Source organism: Macaca nemestrina, assembly GCF_043159975.1.
Source record: "Macaca nemestrina isolate mMacNem1 chromosome 4 unlocalized genomic scaffold, mMacNem.hap1 SUPER_4_unloc_6, whole genome shotgun sequence".
Classification (NCBI taxonomy): Eukaryota; Metazoa; Chordata; class Mammalia; order Primates; family Cercopithecidae; genus Macaca; species Macaca nemestrina.
Genome location: NW_027257560.1, coordinates 405,247 through 427,746, shown reverse-complemented (window position 1 = coordinate 427,746; position 22,500 = coordinate 405,247). Strand labels below are relative to the sequence as shown.

The window sequence follows — 22,500 nt, the reverse complement described above, 5'->3', positions numbered from 1 at the left end:
GGTGGGGACCAATAGCCACCCCCTCTCCCCCCCTTGGCTATTGGGAGCCACCTCGCAGGGGGGTGAGCCACCGCCCGCGAGGTGGGGACCAATAGCCACCCCCTCTCCCCCCCCTTGGCTATTGGGAGCCACCTCGCAGGGGGGTGAGCCACCGCCCGCGAGGTGGGGACCAATAGCCACCCCCTCTCCCCCCCTTGGCTATTGGGAGCCACCTCGCAGGGGGGTGAGCCACCGCCCGCGAGGTGGGGACCAATAGCCACCCCCTCTCCCCCCCTTGGCTATTGGGAGCCACCTCGCAGGGGGGTGAGCCACCGCCCGCGAGGTGGGGACCAATAGCCACCCCCTCTCCCCCCCTTGGCTATTGGGAGCCACCTCGCAGGGGGGTGAGCCACCGCCCGCGAGGTGGGGACCAATAGCCACCCCCTCTCCCCCCCTTGGCTATTGGGAGCCACCTCGCAGGGGGGTGAGCCACCGCCCGCGAGGTGGGGACCAATAGCCACCCCCTCTCCCCCCCTTGGCTATTGGGAGCCACCTCGCAGGGGGGTGAGCCACCGCCCGCGAGGTGGGGACCAATAGCCACCCCCTCTCCCCCCCTTGGCTATTGGGAGCCACCTCGCAGGGGGGTGAGCCACCGCCCGCGAGGTGGGGACCAATAGCCACCCCCTCTCCCCCCCTTGGCTATTGGGAGCCACCTCGCAGGGGGGTGAGCCACCGCCCGCGAGGTGGGGACCAATAGCCACCCCCTCTCCCCCCCTTGGCTATTGGGAGCCACCTCGCAGGGGGGTGAGCCACCGCCCGCGAGGTGGGGACCAATAGCCACCCCCTCTCCCCCCCTTGGCTATTGGGAGCCACCTCGCAGGGGGGTGAGCCACCGCCCGCGAGGTGGGGACCAATAGCCACCCCCTCTCCCCCCCTTGGCTATTGGGAGCCACCTCGCAGGGGGGTGAGCCACCGCCCGCGAGGTGGGGACCAATAGCCACCCCCTCTCCCCCCCTTGGCTATTGGGAGCCACCTCGCAGGGGGGTGAGCCACCGCCCGCGAGGTGGGGACCAATAGCCACCCCCTCTCCCCCCCTTGGCTATTGGGAGCCACCTCGCAGGGGGGTGAGCCACCGCCCGCGAGGTGGGGACCAATAGCCACCCCCCTCTCCCCCCCTTGGCTATTGGGAGCCACCTCGCAGGGGGGTGAGCCACCGCCCGCGAGGTGGGGACCAATAGCCACCCCCTCTCCCCCCCTTGGCTATTGGGAGCCACCTCGCAGGGGGGTGAGCCACCGCCCGCGAGGTGGGGACCAATAGCCACCCCCTCTCCCCCCCTTGGCTATTGGGAGCCACCTCGCAGGGGGGTGAGCCACCGCCCGCGAGGTGGGGACCAATAGCCACCCCCTCTCCCCCCCTTGGCTATTGGGAGCCACCTCGCAGGGGGGTGAGCCACCGCCCGCGAGGTGGGGACCAATAGCCACCCCCTCTCCCCCCCTTGGCTATTGGGAGCCACCTCGCAGGGGGGTGAGCCACCGCCCGCGAGGTGGGGACCAATAGCCACCCCCTCTCCCCCCCTTGGCTATTGGGAGCCACCTCGCAGGGGGGTGAGCCACCGCCCGCGAGGTGGGGACCAATAGCCACCCCCTCTCCCCCCCTTGGCTATTGGGAGCCACCTCGCAGGGGGGTGAGCCACCGCCCGCGAGGTGGGGACCAATAGCCACCCCCTCTCCCCCCCTTGGCTATTGGGAGCCACCTCGCAGGGGGGTGAGCCACCGCCCGCGAGGTGGGGACCAATAGCCACCCCCTCTCCCCCCCTTGGCTATTGGGAGCCACCTCGCAGGGGGGTGAGCCACCGCCCGCGAGGTGGGGACCAATAGCCACCCCCTCTCCCCCCCTTGGCTATTGGGAGCCACCTCGCAGGGGGGTGAGCCACCGCCCGCGAGGTGGGGACCAATAGCCACCCCCTCTCCCCCCCTTGGCTATTGGGAGCCACCTCGCAGGGGGGTGAGCCACCGCCCGCGAGGTGGGGACCAATAGCCACCCCCTCTCCCCCCCTTGGCTATTGGGAGCCACCTCGCAGGGGGGTGAGCCACCGCCCGCGAGGTGGGGACCAATAGCCACCCCCTCTCCCCCCCTTGGCTATTGGGAGCCACCTCGCAGGGGGGTGAGCCACCGCCCGCGAGGTGGGGACCAATAGCCACCCCCTCTCCCCCCCTTGGCTATTGGGAGCCACCTCGCAGGGGGGTGAGCCACCGCCCGCGAGGTGGGGACCAATAGCCACCCCCTCTCCCCCCCTTGGCTATTGGGAGCCACCTCGCAGGGGGGTGAGCCACCGCCCGCGAGGTGGGGACCAATAGCCACCCCCTCTCCCCCCCTTGGCTATTGGGAGCCACCTCGCAGGGGGGTGAGCCACCGCCCGCGAGGTGGGGACCAATAGCCACCCCCTCTCCCCCCCTTGGCTATTGGGAGCCACCTCGCAGGGGGGTGAGCCACCGCCCGCGAGGTGGGGACCAATAGCCACCCCCTCTCCCCCCCTTGGCTATTGGGAGCCACCTCGCAGGGGGGTGAGCCACCGCCCGCGAGGTGGGGACCAATAGCCACCCCCTCTCCCCCCCTTGGCTATTGGGAGCCACCTCGCAGGGGGGTGAGCCACCGCCCGCGAGGTGGGGACCAATAGCCACCCCCTCTCCCCCCCTTGGCTATTGGGAGCCACCTCGCAGGGGGGTGAGCCACCGCCCGCGAGGTGGGGACCAATAGCCACCCCCTCTCCCCCCCTTGGCTATTGGGAGCCACCTCGCAGGGGGGTGAGCCACCCCCCGCGAGGTGGGGACCAATAGCCACCCCCTCTCCCCCCCTTGGCTATTGGGAGCCACCTCGCAGGGGGGTGAGCCACCCCCCGCGAGGTGGGGACCAATAGCCACCCCCTCTCCCCCCCTTGGCTATTGGGAGCCACCTCGCAGGGGGGTGAGCCACCCCCCGCGAGGTGGGGACCAATAGCCACCCCCTCTCCCCCCCTTGGCTATTGGGAGCCACCTCGCAGGGGGGTGAGCCACCCCCCGCGAGGTGGGGACCAATAGCCACCCCCTCTCCCCCCCTTGGCTATTGGGAGCCACCTCGCAGGGGGGTGAGCCACCCCCCGCGAGGTGGGGACCAATAGCCACCCCCTCTCCCCCCCTTGGCTATTGGGAGCCACCTCGCAGGGGGGTGAGCCACCCCCCGCGAGGTGGGGACCAATAGCCACCCCCTCTCCCCCCCTTGGCTATTGGGAGCCACCTCGCAGGGGGGTGAGCCACCCCCCGCGAGGTGGGGACCAATAGCCACCCCCTCTCCCCCCCTTGGCTATTGGGAGCCACCTCGCAGGGGGGTGAGCCACCCCCCGCGAGGTGGGGACCAATAGCCACCCCCCTCTCCCCCCCTTGGCTATTGGGAGCCACCTCGCAGGGGGGTGAGCCACCCCCCGCGAGGTGGGGACCAATAGCCACCCCCTCTCCCCCCCTTGGCTATTGGGAGCCATTGTGGACTCACATTGTGGACTCACATCCTGTTTTCGATATTGTGAGTAGTATCGTTTCTCTCTCTGGAAATGATTATCTCTTTCACAGACGTGTGTGTATCTTCAGAATATTACTCAGGGAACAATGATAGAATTATTTATTAAATATTAAGAATCAATTATAATAATTATCAATAATATTATCAATTAATATTTTCTCATTAATATTGATAATTAATTTAAATAGATGATGATGGATGCCCAAAATTAATTTTTAATAATTATGTCATTTATTAATATTAATTTTTTATATTAATTATTGTGTTTTTGCCAGTATCACTTTGTATTGACTTAAGTAACATTAGTTATTGATACCATTATTTTATTATTAATAGTGTTATGATTATTAATTATTAATACTAATCGTTAACATTTTGAGTGAATAATATTTAGTATCTTTATTGTCATTAGTAATGTTGATGATTAGTATCAATTTTTATTGTATTTATTAATATTAACAATTAATAGGCTTGTTCCTGATATCCTGCGTTGAGAAGATGATATTACTCCCAATATCGAAGAAAGTGTTCACTCCTCTATGATGTTATTCCTAATAACCGGGGGTAGTGGCTGACGTGAATGACAGTACCGCAGCGTGTATTCATCCTTTCGGTCATCTTGTTCCCTCTATCCAACCTGCGAGAGGATAATATTACTCCCAATATCACAAAGGGCGTCGACCTCCACTGTGATATTTTCCCTCACATCCAGCCGGAGAGAGGAAGATATTACCAATAGCCAGCCGGGGAGAGGAAGATGTTATCCCCAATATCACAGGGGTGTACATCCCCTTGTGACATTGTTCCTTATATCCTGGGATGGAGAAGATAATACTAGTGGCAATATTGCAGGGATTTTACACACCCACTGTGCTATTGTTCCGAATAACATCATATGACTCCCAGTATCACCGGGGGTGGGGTACATCCTCCTGTGATATGGTTTCTTATATTCAAAGAGAGAGAATGATATTACTCCCAATATCACAGGGGTTGTACACACCTCCTGCAATATTGTTCCTAATATCCCGAAGAGGAGAGCATAATATTACTCTCAATATCTCAGCGGGTGTACACCTCGTTTCTAATATTTTTCATAATATCCAAAATGGGAGAGGATGATAAGATTCCCAATATGCCAAGAAGTGTACAGTCCCCTGTGATATAGTTCCTAACATCCAGGTGGGGATAGGATGCTATTACTGCCCATATCGTACGAGTTGTAAAACCCCTTCGACATTTAGCCTACGATCCTGAGGGGAGAGGATGATATTACTCCGAATATCGAAGAAAGTGTAAACCCCGCTGAGACACTGCACCCAATATCCACATTGGGTGACAATGACAATATGCCCTATATCGCAAGGGATGTACACAAACCCAGGGATATTGTTGCTTATATCTAGAGTGGAAGAAGACGCTATTACTCCCAATAACGCAGGGACTGTGGCTGTACCCCCCTCCTGTGATATTGTTCTTAATATCCTAGGCAAGAGAGGATGATACTACGCACAATATCGCAGGGGGAGTACAGCCACCCAGTGATGTTGTTCTTAATGTACTCCACCTCCCTCCACCAGGGATATCGTTTCTAATATTCAGGGGAAGGGAGGATAACATTATGCCCAATATTGCAGGGGAGTGTACACACCCTCTGTGATGTTGTTCCTAGTATCCAAAGGTAGAGACGATGATGTTACTGGCCATATTGCAGGGGGTGTACACCCTTCTGTGATATCGTTTTCGACATTCAATGGGGGAGAGGATAACAGGAATCCCAATATCGCTGAAGGTGTACAGACCCCTGTGATGTAGTTCCTAATGTATAGGGGAAAGAGAAGAGTATTGCTCTCAATATCACAGGGGATGTAACCACCCTGCCCCCTTTGTGTTGTTCCTGATATGCAGCAGGGTGGAGGCTGAGAGTACTCCCAATATCCCAGAAGGTGCACACACACCCGTGATATCGTTCCTAATATCCAGTGGGAAAGAGGCTGATTTTACTTTCGATATCGCAGTGGGTGTACACCGCCCCCAAACCTCGGGTATCGTTCCTAATATCCTGGCGGGAAGAAGATGACATGGCTGACAATATCGAAGGGGGTGGACAACTCTTCTGTGATATGGTTCCTGATATCCAGGGGGTGAATGGATGATATTACTCCCAATAAAGTAGGAACCGTACAGCCGCCCTGGGATTTTGTCCTTAATAACCACAGGAGAGAGGTGATATTACTACCAACATTGCAAGTGGTGTACACACCTCCTGTGATATTGTTTCTGATATCCAGGAAAGGAGAAGATGGTATTACTATCAATATTGAAAAGATATACAACCCCCATGGGATATTGTTCTAAAGATACAGGTTGAAAGAGGATGAGACGCCATCCAATATAATAAGGGGTGTACACCCCGCCTGTGATGTGAATCGTAAAACCTAGAAGAAGAGAGAATGACATTGCTTCCAAAAACACATGGGGTGTACACCCACCCTGTGACATCGTTCCTGTCATCTAAAGGAAGAGATGATGATACTAGTCCCACTACCGGAGAAGGTACACACCTCCCTGTGATATTGTTCCTCATAACTTGTGGGGGAGAGCATGATATTACTTCCAGTATGACAGTGGCTTGACACTCACTTTGTGATATTGGTTCTGCACACCAACTCTGTGCCCCTCGTTTCCCAGGCGTTCTCTCCACACTTTTGGAACCTCGGGGGAGTCTTTGTCTTTGGTTACAGATGAAGAGAAAAAGGGTCTGAGAGGTTAAGCAAGTTTGTTACTGGAAAGCGGTTCCGATCCAGACCCCAAGAGAGGTTTCTTGGATCTCACAGAAGAAAGAATTCGGGGCGAGTCCATAAAGTGAAATCAAGTTTATTAGGAAAGGAAAGGAATAAAAGAATGGCTACTCTGGCCGGGCGCAATGGCTCACTCCTGTAATCCTATAACTTTGGGATGCCGAGGCAGGTGGGTCACCTGAGGTGAGAAGTTCGAGACCAGCCTGGTCCAACATGGCAAAACCCTGTCGCCACTAAAATACAAAACATTAACTGGGCGTGGTGGCAGGTGCCTGTAATCCCAGCTACTAGGAAGGCTGAGGCAAGAGAATCGCTTGAACCCAAGAGGTAGAGGTTGTAGTGAGCCAAGATCACGCCACTGCATTCCAGTTCGGCCAACAGAGCGAGACTCCATCTCAAAAAAAAAAAAAAAAAAAAAAAAAGAAAAAAAGAAAAAAAAGAATGGCTGCTCCATAGGCAAAGTGGTGCCAAAGGCTGCTGGTTGCCCATTTTCATGGTTATTTCTTGATCATACGCTAAACAAGGGTTGGACTATTCATGAGTGTTCCAGGAAAGGGGTGGGCAATTCCCGGAACTGAGAGTTTCTGCTCTCCCTTCTAAGACCATGTAGGGCAACCTCCAGATGTTGCCATGGCATCTGTAAACTGTCGCGGCGCTGGTCGGAGTGTCTTGTAACAGCTAATGCATTATAATTAGCACATAATGAGCCGTGAGGACAATCAGAGGTCACTCTCGTGGCCATCTTGGGTTTGGTGGGCTTTGGCCGACTTTACTGCAACTTGCTTTATCAGCAAGGTCTTTATGACCTGTATCTTGTGGGGACCTCCTATCTCATCCTGTGACTAAGAATGCCTAGCCTCCTGGGAATGCGGCCCAGCAGGTCTCAGCCTCCCTTTACCCAGCCCCCATTCAAGATGGAGTCGCTCTGGTTCTCGTGCCTCTGACAAGTTGGCCTGGGTTGAGTGTTCTCTAGTGTGTGGTTGTTGGAGCTGTTCCTAGGGGTAAGAGGGATTGTCAGTAGGAAACAGGCCTCTGTTAGCCCGGGGGCTGGCACTCTGCCCCAGTATGTCGGCCTCATTTTAGTGATGGCAAAACTGGGGCTCAGAGACATCAACTCCCTCATCCCGAACCCCCAGACTGTCAGTGGTGGGCTGGGGTTTGAATGTGGGGCTTGAAGACCCGTCATCTCCTCTGGTCCCCCAGTCTCTGCTGCCCAAGAGGAACAGGATCCCAGGATACAGGCCCCTCATGGCACCAGCCAGGGTGGGTGGAGATGGGGAGGCACAGTTCCAAAGCCCCCCGGACTCTGAGGCAGGTCGGGGACCAAGAGCAACCCTGACCTAGGGGCCCCACCCCGAGAAGAATGGCTGCAGGTCCAACCCAGCGGGCACGAAGTCTGTCCTCGGGCAACGTGACGGCGCTTCCGGCTGCTCCAGCCAGGCCGTGCTGTCTTCGTTTCCAATCATGCGGCCTCCTCTCCAATTCCCAAGCCCAACCCCCAGAGACAGGGATCTGGAGTCCACGTGAGGTTTGTCAGCAGTTCTGACGCGCTGCTTCCTGCCAGCCCCGCGGCTGGTTCTGGAAAGCTCTCTGCTGCTCCCTGGTGGGGGGGCTCAGGGTAGGGCTCTGGCTGCAAGCATGGGGTCCCAGAACCTCCTGGCTCTGTCACCTCTGCTGGGTGGAAAACCAACCCAGGATTGAACCAGCAGATGGGTGCCTGATTCCTTATTATCAGAGCTCCATCCACTGGCAAGTCTCTCTGCGGGCCTCAGTTTCCCCTTCCATTAAACGAGGGGCTTGGGGATACCAAGGAGGGGTAACTGCTTAGTGAGGATGGGAGGTTTCTTCTGGGGAGATGAACACATTTTGAAACTAGATGGCATGAGTGGTTGCACAGGACTGTGAATACAGAAATGCCACCACATTAATCGCGTTGAAATAGTTAATTGCATGTGATGTGAAAGTCACCTCATTTAAAGTGTTTAAAAGAGGGGCCTGGGAGAGTGCAGTGTACGTGAGAATCACGTGGGACACCCACAGTCTCTGAACCTCGGTTTCCTTGCCGTAAACTGGCAAAGAGACCGTGTGAGCTGTGTTCCCTGGGGCCCAGAGATTCCAAGCAGGAAAACCTGGGATTCCTGGGACTGGGATGAGGGCCGGGGGCCGGAAGGGGAGGGGCATGTGGGGATAGCTGTGGTCAGCCCAGATAAGGCTTTCAATACTGGGTAACAGCGTCTACACAGGTGGAGATCCCTGCATCTCACTTCCCGCAGGGCTGACCAGTGGCCAGAGGTGGGACTAGCCAGGCTTGGCCCAACCAAGTCTGGGAGCAGAGGACACTGACTGAGGGATGCCCGTCGCCACCCTCACTGGCCTGTGGCTCTCCTGACACCACAAGAGAGGTCCAGGAGCTGACCTTGGGTCCTAATGGGGGACACCTTCCTGGCTGCAGGCTGACAGGGTGGTGTGGTGGTCAGTGTACTGGGCTCTGCGTCTCCGCCCCTACCTGCTGTGTGACGGTCAGCCAGACACCTAACCTCTCTGTGCCTCTATTTCTCCAATGGCGAACAGGGACACTAGCATCCCCCACATCCGGGCACAGTGGCCTGAAGGTTAAAGGCAACGGCGGCACGAGACCTACAGCAAAAGCTCTGAGCAGGGAGAGCAGGAAGCTGCCCAGAGTTCCACCACCATCTCCCCTCTGGCCGCCGAGGAAACCTAGGCTCATGGTGACCTGGCCCAGGTCTGTTGGACTCACAGTCCTTCTCATCCCCAAGAGGGCTGCCACCAGGGAAGGAGCTGGCCCCTAGACATAGCCCAGGAAGCACACAGGGAAGGATGCCCTGGGGACTTTGGTATGTTATTGCAAAAAAAAAACCATTTATTGCTATTTGAACCCTGTTTTCATGCCTCCATTTCCCAGAAAATGAGCCACGGAGACACCAGGAGAGGCAGGAGACCATCCTCCTTGCACAAAACCGATTCCCTCGGATGCTGTCCTCAGCGAGGGTGGCTGGGGTCAACCAGGGGGCCCACCCGCAGAGTGGCAGAGGAGGTAGGTTGACTCTGCGGACGTTGAGTTCTGTGGCGAAGGTCCTGGCCTTCTGGTAGAAGAGGATCGACTTCTCGCGGTCCAGGAGGAAGTTGTGGGAGATGGTGGCCGGCCACGTGTAGATCTTCAGCCGTGCCTTCTTGTTGCCCAGGTCCACGGCAGCTGCCAGTGCCAGCTGGTAGTACCCGGCTGCATCAAAAGGGGTCCTGAAAGGGACAGGCCATGCTCAGCAAAAGGGGGACTCGGAGCCCGTCTTCCCAGAGGCCGTTCCTGTCTCCAGGTCATTCCACATGTCCAGCCAATGCTGGCTCACCCCATGAGCCCCGAAGCCTGTGACACTGCTGTGGTCTCAGCTGCAGGTGGGGATGACCCTGACACCCCTGGAAGCCTTCCTGACTGTCCCTATGCCCCACTCACCCCACGCCTCCTGCCTCAGTGCCACCCTCTCTGCAGGCAGTGGCTGCTTTCCCCATGGGCTGAGGTCAGGGCAGATCCTGCCTGCTCTGAGAGTTCCATGCAGGACCCGTGGCTCCAAGCCACAGCAGGGGCACAGCGTTGAGTGACCCAGGCTCCCCTCTGGCCCCTGTCCATGCTGACCATTTCCAGGCCCTCCACGGGACAGGCCAGGTACAAAACCATCTCACAGGTGTCCTCTCTGGCAATGTTCCCTGAAATATTGATGGAGTGTGACTCCCCAGACATCCACTCCTGTTTTCAATGCATCTTTGGCTCAAACTCACCATCCCTGGGTTGGGATGCCGTCTCCCAGACCTCCTCCTTGACCCTCCCATCCCCCACCCGGCTTCTCCCCAGGCACCTCCTCCACATGGGGGTCACCCAAGGGACCTCTCTAAGACCCATGCCTGGCCTGTTCCTCTTTACCATCTCAAGATGGCTCCCAGGGCCAATGAGAAAGTCCAAGATGCAGCAGTCCATTCCCTCACTGCCCCACCCCACACACAGAGCAGGGGCGTGAGAAGGCCCCGAGTCACCGCCACTGCTCATCCAATGCCCCCCAGCCCAGCCGAACACTGGACTCTGTGTTGGGTGCGTGGCTGAGCCTAACGTCCTTGCTCCCAGTCTGAGGGAACTTTGAGTGAACACTGACCACACAGGGTGGCCCGGGCTGTGGCAGAGGGAAGCCCAGGAGGCCCCAGACTCAGCCGGGGGTGGAAGGCAAAGGCTTCCTGAAGGGGTGGGGGCTTCCCAACTAAACAGGAAGGAGCCAGCCAAAGCATATGTCTCTGCGTGTGCCTGTGCATGTGCATGTTTCTGTGCCTGTGTGCATGCCTGTGTGTGCGTGTGCCTGTGTGTGTGTGCATTTCCATGTGCCTGTAGTGTGTGAAGCAGCTAGTGAGTGGCAGGCTGAGCCAGGACACACCTAATCCACCCTATTCCAGGGCTCACTCTCATGTGTAGACTAAAGGGGACCCCATTTTAGAGGCAATTGGCAAAGATGCCCATTTAAACCTGCTTCTCTGCCAGCCTTCCAGGCTCCATCCAGCCCGGCTTTTTCTCCCACTCCTCTGGGCCCTGGGTCCAGAGCCTCCTATACAAGGAGGAGGGTGTAGCCTTGGAAAGACAGCCGCCCTTGGGGAATTCCAAAGCGGCCTCCCTGTGGGAAGCTGGCCTGCGCTGACAGCATAGTCACGATGAGGCCCAGAGGGCTGTGCATGGGAAGGAGGTGAAGGAAGGTTGTGCACGGGAAGGAGGTGAAGGAAGGTTGTGCACGGGAAGGAGGTAAAGGAGGGCTGTACATGGGAAGGAGGACTGTGCATGGGAAGGAGGGCTGTGCATGGGAAGTAGGTGAAGGAGGCCTCTGCCCCTCGACCCCAACCGTGGACTTTGGCCTCTCAGGTACTACTTGGCCCTTTCCTTTCTCCTGGACAGGTGGAATGGGCGGCAGGCTTGACCAAGAGAGATAAAGGCCTCTTCTGGGAGGCCCGTCCCCCTGGGTCCCAGGCGAGCCCCTGAGCAGCGTCCCTCTGGGCCTGACACCTGGCACCTCCCTGTCTGGCTGGGACTTGGGAGACCACAGGGACCACTTCTGACCACCAGGTGTCGCCAGCACTGGGAAGAGGCCTCCCGGGCAGCCCCAGGCCTGAGGTGGGGGAAACGGGGCGGGGTCTTAGGGCTGCCCCAGCTCCTCATGTTGTTCTAAGGCCGCCAAGATCTCGGCCCCTGGACTGGAGCGCCCTGGCCCCTCAGCCCATAAGGAGCACTGACGCGGCGCCGGTGCGATGCTGAGGGGGAGCGGTGCCTGCTGGGCAGAGGGGTGGAGACACCCCAGGTCTGAGTCTGCCAGTCCCAGCTCTCCACCCCTGCAGGGCTGGGGGCAGAGGGAGCACAGCACCTCCCCTCGAGACAGACCCGACCCAGCAAGGCCTCAGCCTGGCTGGCTGGGGCCCCGCCCCACTGCACCTGCCCTAAGCTGGGGTTTCCCTGTCTGTGAACCCAATGGTAAGACACTGGGGTCCCACCCCACCCTTCCTGGGTGGTGTGAAGATTCAAGGTGTCTCGGGACTCCAGGAAGGAGTTGCTCAGTGCAGGCTGGCACCCTGGGCAGGCTTCCTAGAGGAGGTGCCAGGATTTGATCTTGCAACGTGGATTCAATGTGAGGATGATGCCGTCCTCCGAAATGTCCTTCTCCCAACCCTGTTTTCTTTGTTAAATGCAACTTGACACTTGACTGTCAAGACTCAGCTTTGGTGTCACCTCCTCCAGGAGGGCCCCCCTGACTACAATCCCCCTTCTTTACTCGGAGGCCACCATTGCACACTCATGTGTCAGCCTCCCTGGCTGAGTCTGAGTTCCTGAGGGTGGGGCCTGGCCATCTTGGGAGCTGGGTTGTATCTGCTAAGCTTGCCGGCTCCTTCAGCTGGGTGCAGAACTTCAGGGAGGCCACTGGGCCATTCCTAAGGAAGGCTGGAACCCAGGCCTCTGGGGTCTGGGTGGAGATCTCACTCCAAGGGGGCCGGGAACACCCCGAGCCCTGCCCCCCCTACCCACCTTCAGGTCGTAGATGATGTCACCGAGCACCAGGTACACCTTCACGTAGTAGAGGGTCTCCTCGTCAAACTCCAGGGGCAAGTTGCAGAGCTACAGGGCCTTGAGGTAGAAGTGCTCCGCCAGCTTGCCATGGCCCAGCCGGTGGTGCAGGGCTGCCAGCTGGTGGTAGTCCACGCGTTCGTTCAGCCGGTCCCCTGGGGTACAGGCCAAAGGGGCAGGTGTGAGGACGCGGCTCCCTGGGGCAGGGAGGGCACAGGCCCCTCAGGAGCAGGTATGCAGACCCCGGGCAGCACACCTGGCTTGCCTCCAGGCACCTGTGGTCACCTGGGCAGCTCTGGCCATTCCCTTCCAGGTTCCCAGACTCACTTTCCCATCTGCAAAGCAGAACTAATAAGGCCTGCCCCTGTCTACTGTGAGGCTTTGGCAAAGTCGGACTTGGATGGCCCAGCTCTGTGCCTACACATAGCCACCTGCCTTTACTCACTGGTTTTAACCAGGGGAGCCCAAAAGCCATGCAGTCCAGGTGCTCCCGGGACCCCGGCTCCAGGCAACCCAACGACGTGACATCTGACTCCTCCTGGGTGTGTCACGATCAGAACCCCTACCTTGGGGAGTCAGCTGCACACCTACTGTGTACTGGGCCACGGGGCACAAGGCGCTCGGGCATGTGGCCTGCCTAGGGTTCCCTGTCTCTGGAGGGGGACAGACGACCCTGGCACAGCACCAGGGGATACCTGGCCTTAAGGGGCAGACTGCTGGAAGGGGAACTGGGATTTTATCAGCCAGAGAGCCATGTGGTTGATAAGGGTGGGAAGGGCACAAGAGAAAGGGAATGTGCCACTCAGCCTGACACATACAGGAACCAACGAGATGCCTGGCATGTCTGGAAGGCAGAGGGCACACTGGGCGGCCCTTGTGGTCAGCAGCAGGAACAGGCAGAGGAAGCAGAGCTCAGTCAGGCAGGGAGCTCTGTACTGCGTGAGAGACCTCGGGCTGTGCCCCACAGCCGGACGGGGAAGCCAGTTGGGTCGATCTGCCTGCCTGGACAGGAGACCAGGAAAATCCAGCAGCTGTTTCAGCTCCTGGCCTGCAGACCTGGAGGCTGGGCTCTGGCAAAGTGTGGGTCCTTGCAGGGTGGGGGCTCAGGGGACTTACCCAGAGTGATGCTGAGTGCTAGGGCCATGTAGGCAAACTCCAAGCCCTCCTGGGGCTTCTCCAGAGCGGCCAGGAGTGCCACCAGCTTGTTGCACAGCTGTAGCTGCAGCTCCACCTCGCGGTTGCCCGTAGTCACTGCCAGGGGCAGGACCTGGTCCTACCACACAGGCAGGTGGGGTCAGGTTTCCCGCAGCACCCACCTTGCCCACAGCCCTCCTCAGAGCTCAAACATGTACTTGGAGCTTCCCACGCCCCAGCTACCCCTGCACCTCGACACAGCTCTGTGCTCTGGGATAACACACAGTTCAGACACCCAAGTTGGGGGCTGAAGAGTCACCTGAGGCCCATCCAGCTACACTCGACAGCCTCAGACCAGCCTCTCCCACCTGGGCACCGGGAGTCTGACTGGGGGGAGCCAGCACTCCTCTCTGCTCTAAAAACACCACATTTATCTGTGCCCACGGCTGAGCCACACCGTGAGCTCAGAGGAAGGGAGAAGCCGTCCCACTTCGGGGTGCATGCAGACCTGGGCCTCCCACTGATGCTGTGTGTCCTTTGACATGTCCCTGTGCCTCTCTGAGCCTCAGTTTCCTCATCTGGAAGATGGGGACAGGACTTCCCACTCATGGTTGCTTGAGGTCATCAGGTACAAAGGTACAGCCATTGTCACGTCCAGACCCCGAGCGTTTGTCCCGGGCAGGGGCACGGTCAATATCATTCCGGTGAGACCACTTGGAAACTCATCATGTGCATGGGTGGCCCTGCCTCCAGGTGGGAGACCTCTACCGTGCCACACCTGTACCTCAGCCTCCAGGTGCCCCACTGAGGCCCACCCACATCAGCCCACAGGCCAGCTCACCCGGTAGAAGGACATGCCTTCCTCCCGCTCCCAGGCCCCATTGAAGAAGATGTCTCCAGCTGCCTCAAACAGCTCCAGCCCCAGGTTGGGGTTCCCTGTGTACAGGTCCACATTCTGTGCCACCTGAAAGGAGACAGAAGTTCCCTTAAGACCCACACCTAGCGAGGTGGCTACGCGCACCTTTGCCAGCCTCCTTCCTCTCACACACTACAGGTACACCTGAGCATTTTTCAAACCCTGTGCATGAGGGCTGCCCCCACCACTGGCATGAGGACAATGAACTGATGCACCTGAGTGCCAGGAGGTGACTGAGCAGCTGCAGCCCAGGAGCCCGATACCTGTGAATCCTACCAACAAGGCTAGCCCTAGCCCACTCCCCCTGCACTCAAAACAGTCTCCGTGGCCCCCAGATTGCTGGGAGCCCAGCCCCTGGCACCTTTCTGCGTTGCCACATCCCTGCCACATCAGCAGTGTTTGTGGGTGGGCCTGGTCCTCTCTTGGCCATGAGCTCTTGATCCCTCTCCTCAGCTCAAGGAGATATACAGCAGGTGCTCAATAATGAAAGCTTCACCAGGCTCGTGGGCTTCACAATTTGTTCCAGATCACACTGTGTTTGGAAAAGCCTCTGAAAACAGCCACTATGATAGATTCATTTTGTAAGGAGATGTGCCACGTGTCACTTGGAGCAAGCTCTTCTGTGTGTTAACTGAGTGGTCACATTATTTGAGCATGTGCTGTATACCAGCAGGTGCTGTGCACTGAGGGGCCACGCCTCTGCCCTCAGGGAGAAGATGCTGGCCACTGGGGGAGGATGTGAGGGAACCAGTTGGAGGGAGGGAAAAGGCACACAACAGGTGCTCAGCAGTGGTTTAGGAATGAGTGGATGGATGGATGAATGGATGAGGGGATGTAGACACATGGATGGATGGATGGGTGTGCGGATAGATGAATGCTTGGATGGATGGATGGATGGATGGGTGGATGGGTGGGTGGATGGATGGATGGGTGGGTGGGTGGGTGGAATTTTGTGTGTATGTCTGTATGTATGTATGGGTGGGTAGATAATGTATGGATGGGTGGAGGGTAGATGATGTATGTACATGTGGATGGATAGATGGTGGATAGACGAATGTGTGGATAAACAAATGGACAGATAGATGAATGGAGGGATGGATTAATAGGTAGATTGGTGGGTGGATGGATGAATGATGGATGGATGGACAAACGGTGAATGGATGGATGGGAGAAAGGATGGATGATGGAAGGATGGATGAATGGATGGGTGGATGGATGATGGATGGATGGAAGGATGAACAGGTGGATGGATGGATGATGGAAGCATGGATGGATGATGGAAGCATGGATAGATGATGGATGGATGGATGGATAAACAGATATGTGGATGGATGATGGATGGATGGAAGGATGAACAGGTGAATGGATGGATGATGGAAGGATGAATGGACACATGGATGGAACAACAGGTGAATGGATGAATAGACGAGTGAATGGATGGAAAAAGAATGGATGAATGATGGATGGATGAATGGACTGATGGATGAATGGACAGATGGATGGATGATGGATGGATGGATGATGGATGGATGGATGGATGATGGATGGATGGAAGGATGAACAGATGAATGGATGGATGATGGAAGGATGGATGGATGAATGGATAAATGGTTAGATGGATGAATGATGGATGGATGGAAGGATGAACAGGAGGTGAGTAGATGGTTGATGGAAGGATGGATGGATGATGGATGGATATATGGACGAATGGATAAATGGATGAATGGATAAATGGATGGATGGATGAATGATGGATGGATGAATGGTGGATGGATGAATGGTGGATGGATGGATGGATGATGGATGGATGGAAGGATGAACAGATGAATGGATGGATGATGGAAGGATGGATGGATGAATGGATAAATGGATAGATGGATGAATGATGGATGGATGGAAGGATGAACAGGAGGTGAGTAGATGGTTGATGGAAGGATGGATGGATGATGGATGGATATATGGACGAATGGATAAATGGATGAATGGATAAATGGATGGATGGATGAATGATGGATGGATGAATGGTGGATGGATGAATGGTGGATGGATGGAAGGATGAACAGGTAGATGGATGGAAGGATGGAAGGATGAACAGGTGAATGGATGGTTGATGGAAGGATGAATGGACGGATGGATGAACAGGTGAATGGATGGATAGACGGGTGAATGGATGGATGATAAATGGATGAAGGATGGATGATAAAAGGATGGATGGATGAATGGACAGATGGATGGATGATGGCTGGATGGATGATGGATGGATGGAAGGATGAACGGATGAATGGATGGATGATGGAAGGATGGATGATGGAAAGATGGATGGATGATGGAAGGATGGAAGGATGGATGGATGAATGAATGGATAAATGGATGGATGGAAGGATGAACAGGAGGTGAGTGGATGGATGATGGAAGGATAGATGGATGATAGATGGATTGATGGATATATGGATGAATGGATAAATGGATGGATGGATGAAGGATGGATGGATGGAAGGATGAACAGGTGAATGGACGGATGATGGAAGGATGGATGGATGAATGGATGAACAGGTGGATGGATGGTGGCTGAATGAATGAATGATGGATGGACGAATGGATGGATGGATGGACGAATGGATGGATGGATGGATGATGGATGGATGAATGGAAGGATGAACAGGTGAATGGAACGATGAACAGGTGAATGGATGGATGATAGAAGGATGGATGGATGGATGGAAGGATGAGCAGACGAGTGGATGAATGATGGAAGGATGGATGGATGATGGATGGATGGAAGAATGAACAGGTGAATGGATGATGAAAGGATGGAAGAAAGGATGGAGGGATGGATGAACAGGTGAATGGATGGATGGATGATAAAAGGATGGATGATGAATGAATGGATGGATGGATGGACAGGTGAATGGATGGATCATGGATGGATGGAAGATGGTTGGATGGATAATGGAAAGATGGATGGAAGGATGGATGGAAGGATGGATGGACAGAAGAATGGATGGATGGAAGGATGGATGGATGGAAGGATGGATGGATGGACGGACGAAGAGGTGAATGGATGGACGAAGAGGTGAACAGAAGAATGATGGATGGATAGATGGATAGAAGGATGAACAGTTGGATGGATGATGGAAAGATAGATGGAAGGATGGATAGATGGACGAACAGGTGAATGGATGGACGAACAGGTGAATGGATGGATGGATGGACAGGTGAATGAATGGATGATAAAAGGATGGATGGATGATAGATGGATGGACGGAGGGATGGATGATGGATGGATGGATGGATTCGTGGAAAGACGAACAGATGAATGGATGGATGATGGAAGGATGGAAGGATGGATGGATGGATGGATGGATGATGGATGGATGGATGGAAGGACCCACAGGTGTATGGGAAGATGATGGAAGAATGGATGGATGGATGGATGATGGATTGATGGATAGAAGGATGAGCAGGTAAACAGATAGAAGATGGAAGGATGAATGGATGGGTGGATGGACAGGTGAATGGATGGATAGACGGGTGAATAAATGGATGATAAAAGGATGGATGAATGGTGGATGGATGGATGATGGATGGATGGACAGAAGAATGGATGGATGGATGGAAGGATGAACAGGTAAATAAATGATGGAAGGATGAATGGATGGGTGGATGGACAGAGAGTGAACAGCACAGGGGTCCTCCTGCATCCCTTGCCACTCACCTGGATGTGCAGGTCACCAGCTCGCTCTGCCGCAAGATGTAATAGATCTTCCCTGCTTGCAGCCAGGCATACGCCTCCTTCTCTTTCCTCTGGAGGTCAATGAAAATCCCCAGACTTCGTTTGGTGTAGTCCAGAGCAGATTTGTAGGCCCTGGAATCAGACACAGGTGTCAGAACAAGGGCTCTCATCCTCCTGGAACCAGTCTGCCTCCACCCGTGGGTCTGGTGACAGATGAACCTGGAATGTGGGGACTGGGAACGGCCCTCTCGTGTGTGCAGTGTTCTGCCCTTCCCAGGCTGCTGGGAGGGCCAGGGTGAACACACACGGCATGGAAAAGATGAAGGACATCCTTCTGAGGGAATCGAGCATCATGCTGCCCTGTGGCAGGAGGAGTGTGCTAGTCCATCTCCCCTGCCTCCCAGACATGGCCTGTGTCTTCTCCAGATGCACCAGGAGCCGTTAGTGTTCAGAGGCTATCTGGGCCGATGGTTCCCAAGGTGTGCAGGCATCACAGTCACCCGGAGGCCGGTCTGTACAGATTGCTGGCCCTGCTCCCAGAGCTTCTGGTTCCACAGGCCTGGGGCAGGCCCTAGAACTCCCACTTGCCACAAACTCCTAGGTGACATGGATGCTGCTCTACTGGTCCAGGGACTACACTTTGAGAAGCATGGCTCTAGCACACTGGCCCATTTCCTTCTGTGAACCTGAGGCCAAGACTGGAGCCAGTCTCCTGGGTCCCCATGGAATCTGGCTCCTTCCCTGCTCTCTCAGTAAGTCCAACACTCGAGGGGGTGTGACTGCAGCAATGTCACTGGGCCCTATGGGTGGGGTGGCCAGGGCCATGGTTACCCCAACAGGTCAGGATGCTTGGGGGAAGCCGAGTAGGTCACTTATGGGACGTGAGACCTTGGAAACCGTGCCCCAGGGAAGCAGGTGACACAACTGGCTCTGTCTTCTGTGGGAGAGAAGCCACAGGTGGCTGCTGTGGTCACATTTAAGGGGACAGATGAAGGCCAGGAGGGAAGATTCGGGGCAGGCAGAGGTCAGACGACAAAAGCCACCACAGTAGGAAGAACAGCCCAGAGTGCACGTACTGCCTCTGCTGGGGTTGAGATGACCTTTGACCCAACAAGGGAGGCTCAAGCTGGGACTCACGGGCCAGCAGCAGCCCTGGAACGACCCCAGGCCCACCAGCTCAAAGCATCTGATGCCAAAGAACCAAATGATCAAAAGGAGAGGGGCTGCTGGCGCCCTGGGCCAGCTTCCCTGTGCCCCTCTCCCTGCCCTGCCCGCCCCCACCTCCACCACTGCAAAGCCAGCCCTTACTGCTCCATGCCCAGGGACAGGTAGAGCTGACTGATGGTCTTCAGGATCTGCCCCTCCAGCACCTTGTCGGCCACCTTGCGGGCCAGGGAGAGCTGGAGCTCGTGGTAGATGACACACTGGGCCTCGCTGGGCATGACGGCGCTGTAGAAGTAGCACAGCCGCTAGACGGCCTGCAGCTGGCCTGGGCAGAGGACAAAATGGAAGACGTTAGTCTCCCAGCATCGAAGCGAGGCTGGCTGGGGTCGGAGACCCCGGTGCCGTGCTTGCCTCTTTCATACCTCTGTGAGCCTGGGCCCCATAGGCGGGGAGCCTGAGTGCAGACAGGCCATGTACCCGTGCCAGGGCAGACACCGAGCACACCGTGACATGGGCACAGCTTGATGCAGATGCTCATGGTACAGGCCGGCCTTCTTTACAACTCCCAGGGCCGAGGTCCTGGCCAGGCTCGGCCCCTGCACCAGGCCATCTATTTCTGCTTCACAAAGCCCCTCTGGCCAGGAGCAGGGCCGCCTTCAGCCTGAGCTGATGAGGCCAGGGGCACAAGTAGCCCCTGTCGCAGATGGAACCCTGAGAGAGCAAAGCCAAGCGTCATGTCTGCCACACACAGCATCATGTTGGGGGAATGGGGTTCAAAGCCGGCCCCTGGCGTTCCCACACATGCTTCTCTCATGCAACCAGGCTCCAAACCCACAGGTTCACTGGCCTCTCCCAAAGCCAGGGCACTGGGAACGGTCAAAAGCTTCTGATTTTCTAGTGTCAGAAACATTCCGGAGATTAACACCGGAAACCAGGTACGCCGAATGGACATCTGTCACACACGCCACCCAACAACAGCTGAATACACCGTCCTCTCGAGTACCCATGGGACATTCCCCATGACAGACCATGTGCCAGGCCACAAAATGAGCCTCAGTGAATGGAGAAGGACTGAGACCAAAGCAGAGGTGTTCTTCAGCTGTACTGGCACGAAACTGGAAATCAACAGTGAAGGAAATGTGGGAGATTCAAAAATACGTGGAAATTACACACTGCTAAACAACCAGTGAGTCAAAGAGACCATCAGGGAAACCGAAAACTAATTTGAGAAGAATGCAAACAAATGCACAGCCCGGGCCAGCGCAGTGGCTCACGCCTCTCATCCCAGCACTGTGAGAGGTCGAGGTGGGAGGATCTCTTGAGTCCAGGAGTTTGAGATCAGCCTGGGAAACATGGTGAAATCCCGTCTCGCTCTATTAAAAAAAAAAAAAAAAAAAATTAGCCAGGTGGGGTGGTGCACATCTGTAATTCCAGCTACTCGGGAGGCTGAGGCATGAGAATGGCTTGAACCTGGGTAGAAGGTGCAGTGAGCCAAGATTGCACCACTGCACCCCAGCCTGGGCAATAGAGCACAACTCTGTCTTTAAAACAAAAAAAAAAATAGCGCAGCATATCAAAAATTCCAAGATGCAGCTAAGGCAGCACTGAAAGGGAAATTTATAACTGTAAATGTCTACATTCAAAGAAAGAAGAAAAATCTCAAGTCAATAACTTAACCTTCCACCTTGAGAAACTAGAAAAAGAACTAAACCCAAAGTGAATAAAAGGAAGAAAATAATAAATGTGAGAGTGGAAATGGGAAGTAAAAATACAGAGAATGGAAAAACAAAACAGATAATCAACAGAACCGAAGGTGGGTTTTTTGAAGATAATAACAAAATTGACGAATATTTCTCCAGACTGACCAAGAAAAGAAAGACGGGACACAAATGACTAAAATCAGAGACTGAGCACCATGGCTCACGCCTGTCATCCCAGCGCTTTGTGAGGCGGAAGTGGAAGGATCGCTGAGGCCAGCATTCAAGACCAGCCTGGGGGAACATGATGAGACCCCATCCCTAATAAAAATAAATAAATAAAAACCCAAGTTTCTAAAATCAGAAATGAAAGAGGAAACATTATTGCCGACCTGACAGAAATAAAAGGATTCCATGAAAACACTACGAACAATTGTACACCAAGAAATCAGACCATCCAGACACAACAGCCACACTCCTAGAAGGACACAAACTACCGAAAGTGACTCAAAAATGACCCCAAGGAAGCATGTGGGGTATCAGCGGCACCCTCGGTCTCCTCGACTGTTCAGCTCAGGGTGGGGAGACAGGGAAGCATGATCCCCGTTCCCTGGCCTGCATTTCCAAGTCTGAATCCCCCAGCACACCGGGGAGGGCCTCGTAGGAGGAGGTGTCACAGGCTGTTGTGCCAGGAGCCACCGGAGGCTGCAGTGGGGGCTGGGGCGCTGGGTTCCTGGAGGGTCTCCTTCCAGTCAGAGAATGCCCCTGGGGAAGAAGCCTGGGTCAGAACCCCCCACCCCTCCTTGGGCAGATATGTGGGACCAGGGCCCCTTCACATGGTCCTTTCCAAAATCTCATCCCTCCTAGGGCCAGGAGTGGGTGCCAGGCCTGTGCTGGGAAATGGGCAGGTTTGGTCACAGCCCCTGGGGCTCTGGCCCAGGCCACAGGAGGCACCTCTGAGTGGTCTCACGATGCCATGACAAAGCGCTGCAAGACAGAGGGGACTCAACAGTATCCCTCGACTCAGCCTTTTTCCTGGACTCAACTTCCTCATCTATCCTCTGTGGCCTAGATTTCAGACAGCCCTGCCCACCTACTGTCCGTTCACTGCTCAGTCTTCAGTGACTGTTCGATAGCACCCCATGGCTCCCCAGTGCTCTTGGGGAAAAGGCCAAGCCACAGCCTGAGGCCCCAGGCCCTGCTTAGCTCTCCAGAAGAGCTTCTCACCATCCAGCACCCAACCCACCCGCTCCCAACTCTGCACCTCCCTGCATAAGCCCTGCTCACTCACCCCCGCTCATACCCCACTCATCCCTGCTCACACTCCCGCTCACTCACCCCCACTCACTCATCCCCGCTCACACCCCACTCATCCCCGCTCACACTCCCGCTCACTCACCCCCACTCACTCATCCCCGCTCAC

The 22,500-nt window shown here is 55.7% G+C and overlaps 1 long non-coding RNA gene and 1 pseudogene across 1 annotated transcript; one reads left to right on the top strand and one right to left on the bottom strand.

Annotated features, from left to right (window-relative positions):
• Nucleotides 1-7,053: 7,053 nt before the first annotated feature.
• LOC139361071 (uncharacterized) lies at nt 7,054-9,312 on the top strand. Its single transcript, XR_011618632.1, has 3 exons — nt 7,054-7,334; nt 8,905-9,076; nt 9,257-9,312. It is a non-coding gene; the product is annotated as an uncharacterized lncRNA (long non-coding RNA).
• A 5-nt stretch (nt 9,313-9,317) lies between these two features.
• LOC139361069 (SH3 domain and tetratricopeptide repeat-containing protein 1-like) overlaps nt 9,318-22,500 on the bottom strand; it is a 38,680-nt pseudogene continuing 25,497 nt past the window's right edge.